We start from the raw sequence: 4,521 nt of genomic DNA, 5'->3' as shown, positions 1-4,521 counted from the left end.
ACAAACTTTGAGTTTTTCAATAAACCCAATGGTTATACAAATAAATAATATAGGGAACTAGAATGTTTAAAACACTAAAAATAATATAGGTTAATAATTTTCTATTTATAATATAGGGTAATAATATAATTTCAAGTTTTAATACACAAATAAATAATATAGGCTAATATTGAGACTATTTGTTATTTTACAATTTTGAATGATAATTGTATTACTTTAGTGAAGTTTGAATATCTTAGATATTCATCCGTAGTGAAGTCGGTTCTGGGAATTCTGTGTGCTGTGGTGATAACGGAAGATTGAGAACTTGCATGTCTTAGTGAAGTAGGTTCTGATAATTTTGTGTGCTGCGGTGATATATGGATGAAAACCTGTGTGCTGTTTGATTTGTTTGACATGTTGGTGTTGATTGTGACAGATGGCTAGGCTAGTAAATTAGGGGATATGCTGCCCGATTTTCTATGGATTTTTTTGTACTTAGTTTTGTGTGGAAATATGAAAATGACAACTGCCACAATGATAAATTTGTGATCCGGATATTTAACATTTGACCGTCTAATTAATAATTAAGTTGAATTTCAATTTTGCTACTAATCACAAAATTTGCTTAATCCGAGGCTCAAAAGAGTCAATTTAGAGTAACTATGTATGACATGTTATTTGTGCTTTCGAGATTATAATTGCAGGATAGGTCTTTCTAGAATTTAAATCAAAATCCTCATCTTTTGTCTCCCAAAAGAGTTAGTGATGTGAGTGGTGTGAGTGCTTGGATACTATTTGGTTTATTATTTTAGATAAGCTACAGTTTGGTTTTCTATATTAATATACATTTTAGTATATATTATTTTTTTTGGATTGATTACATATGTTTGCATACTTATATATTAATTATTATTTTAATTTGTGTACAAAATTTGATAATAAGATACCAAGTATATATGTGAGTGAAATTATATGATACCAAAAATTTATATCTTTGTCCTATTAAAAATTTAGAATTATTTTATCATTTTACTATTACATTAAATTTGGTAATCACATTCTAGTTGGTATATATGTGATTGATTGGATCTTAAAATCCAAATCACTCATTGTGATTTGGATCCTATTTTTCACAAATTTTTTATGATTTCATGCATTGCATGGGAAAAACATAATAAAAAAAAATTGGATTTGGATTTGATTAGGTAATATTATGAGATCATTCATTATTAGTATATACCAAGAGAAGAGAGATCAAGGATCTATATTTGATCACATCAAGGAAATTTCTTTAAGTGTTTGCTTTGTTTAGTTTAAGTGGAATAATGATGAAGCTAAAGTAACTTGTGTCTTACATTTATTCATCTTTCTAGTATTGTTGAAATCAATGCATATAAACACAAACCATTATTATTAACAAACCATTAGTATTGTTGAAATCAATGAAATCAGTGGCTTTAATCTTTCCTGTGTTACGTGTCGATGTAGCTGGGATTTAAGTTTAAGGGCTTCGTATTTGATGGATTCTTGGCATTCTGTGATGGAAGGATGCTCTAAATTTAAGGTGCCAAATGCCTAGTAGTATTAAAATTTAAGCCTCACTGAATATCCAAATAATATACCAGCACTATTTGACTTACATGTAACATATCTGAAGATATTTATCTGAAGTAGGTTTTATGTTTGATTGAATTTTATAATAAAAAAAATTGTAGTTTAAGAAAAATTAAAAGATAAAAGAGTCAATCTTGCTTTGATTGGTTTTTCTTTTCTGTTTATCTTGGACTTGAAGAGACATCTTTTGCACGTGCTATAGGGTCAACTGATGCAAATGACTATGATGGTTACACCCAACATCAACAAAGAGCTGCATTACCTTAACAAGGAAGATCGGTTGCTGCGCTGGCTTGTGGTCAAACACCGAGATGCAAAATATGGGGTGGAATTTCTTAGTGAAGAGGACAGCAAAAATGAACTCAGTAAGTTTCCTCGAAGCAGTTTATATGATAATCAAGATGTTGATGAAGACGATGACAACGACGATGAATATGCTGTGGATGAAGAAGAAGGAAAGCAGACATAAGGTTAGTAGAATTTTGTTGTGGTTCCTATGTCTGTTTTCATGCATTGGCATTTTTTTGGAAACCGGGATGTAATTTTTTCATATTTTGGTTACAAGTAAGTGTTATTGACAATTATCCCCATATTATTTGGCATGTGTTAGAATGTAGATCCTTATAAAGTATTTCATGTTTTATGTTAGTGATTGATACTAGCTCTTTATTTCTCTTCTATAGTAACTAGAATGACAGGTGAACTTCATTGGATTCAATAGTCATTACGTTATGAGGATGATGAAGAATGTACTTATCAATGCCCCTCATATCAAACATTTCTTGTCGAAACAGGTAATAAACAATATACAACTACATAGTATTAAATCTAGTACAATTTTTATATATGCTTTGAATTTATTACCACTAATATAATTATAATTAAATTTTTGTTTTTTTTTTGTTTTCAGTTCACCTCCGACAAACCATATACTACTCAAGAAATTGACGAAGTTAGAGAAGAATGGGCAATGTCATTTTTACAATTGGTTAGAGCAAAATGAATGATATTATAGCTAGCTAATTACAATACATGTTTAGAAATTTTAAATTTATTTCGTAAAAAATTTTTGCCATTTTTTTAGTATTTTATTTTCAAAATTCTTTTGATACATATTCGACACTCAAATGGATATATATTTTTAAATCAAAATTAAAATTGTAGCTGTATTTTTTTAAAAAAAAAAATTACTTTAAAGAGCATGCAAAGCGAGTCCTAAAAAATCTGGTTGAGTGTCTTTAATTAAGTTTTTAGGACTCGCAATGCGAGTCCTAAAAACTTAAATAAAAGCACTCAACCAGATTTTTTAGGACTCGCAAAGATTTTTTAGGACTCGCAAACCTTAGTTTTTAAGGCTCTCAAATGGCGCGAGTCCTAAAAAACATTTTTTGTAGTAGTGGTGACACGTTTTTAAAACTAATGACTTGATTAGCAAGTCTTACACCTTTATAAGTACACAGTGTAGCGGTCTTGGCTATCCAGGGCGTTACACTATCACTTGAGAACTCTAAAGTTAAGCGTGCTTGACTTTTCTCAGGAATCGTGCGAGTGAGGACAAAGTCCGCTGGAAAGACTCGTGTTGGTTTGTAGGGCCAGTCGTCATTACAAGAAGCAGTCATAGTGACGTGGAACGTTACATATGTGCTCCCAAAATATATATCTAAATATTATATAAATGCGTGCAATATTTTAGTGTATACTTTGAATATACATATCATTACTCCTGTATAACTCATTTAAATTATATATGAGCAATTCTCTTGAAATTCGAAATTTTAAATTTAAATTTTAATCTACTATAATTGTTATTTATTTTATGTTAAAAGATGGTTTGAATTTTTTAAATGATTGTATTTTTTTAGGAGGTTGTTTTGAGTCTTTTGACATATCTCAAGGGTCACCCTTTTGAATACATTTGCTTGTACTATACAAGAATAAGTTGAATGTGTATGCTCGTATTGTATTTATCTGATATGGCGTCACCTTTACACCTACAATCCTCAATGTGGCTACTGCCTCAGAAAATTGCAGGAGCCAATTTAAATTTTCTACAACTTTCTCTTTCACCAAAACGAGATGATTTGTTTCACGTGAATTATGACAAACCAATCACAATCGCCCCTTGCATGAGGCTTCCCTCTTTTAATATATTCAGGTAAACAGATGATGTATACATACTCCATCAAATGAATAAACAATTTCACTATAAATATAAATCTATGAATATATCTATTTTAATATTAATATATATACATTTCCGAGGAGTGACACAAGGCCATGGCCGATTCCAATTTCAATCAGCAAGATTTCCAATAACAGACGCAGTCTCGTAGCAAATAATAAACAACATTAATTCATTATGTTTTTAAATATTAATTAGGATAAATAGCATTTGGGTACTCAAGCTTTACTAATTATTATCACATAGTTCTCTAACTTTTTTTTTATTCCAATTAAATTCACAATCTAAAAAGTTTAAATAGAAATGTGCAGTGAGAAAAAAAAGATGTTAATGATAAAAACACCCTCAATGATATTTAAAGAGAATATAAGTAAATTACTAAAATAATATATTTGGTAATAATAATTAATTAAGAAGAGTTTAAAGAGAAAAAAAAAAGATGCTATGTTTATATTTGTTTTGTTTGTTAAAATCCTTACCTTTATAAATTAGAATTTATTTAATAAAATATAATATTAGAAACTTATGGGAGTCTAAAAGTAAATGTATAGAATCTAATTGCTACAAAATAAAGGATGAGAACTTAAGTGAACCAAGTAGTAAAGTTTGGAGAGCCGAAATATTATTTACCCTATTAATTAATAATTGTTGGGAAATTCTATAATATGAGTGTCGTTTTAGTCTCTACCGGTAGATGTGTTTTTGTTTTCAACATGTAGATAAATTATTATCCAAATTTTTTA

The 4,521-nt window shown here is 29.2% G+C and overlaps 1 long non-coding RNA gene across 1 annotated transcript; it reads left to right on the top strand.

Moving 5' to 3' along the window:
- The first annotated feature begins 1,793 nt into the window (after nt 1-1,793).
- Nucleotides 1,794-2,761, top strand: LOC133821338 (uncharacterized). Its single transcript, XR_009887490.1, has 3 exons — nt 1,794-2,066; nt 2,280-2,390; nt 2,507-2,761. It is a non-coding gene; the product is annotated as an uncharacterized LOC133821338 (long non-coding RNA).
- Nucleotides 2,762-4,521: the final 1,760 nt, after the last annotated feature.

Source organism: Humulus lupulus, chromosome 3, assembly GCF_963169125.1.
Source record: "Humulus lupulus chromosome 3, drHumLupu1.1, whole genome shotgun sequence".
NCBI classification, from domain to species: Eukaryota; Viridiplantae; Streptophyta; class Magnoliopsida; order Rosales; family Cannabaceae; genus Humulus; species Humulus lupulus.
The sequence above is the reverse complement of the archived record's forward strand: the minus strand, read 5'-3'. Positions and strand labels throughout refer to the sequence as shown.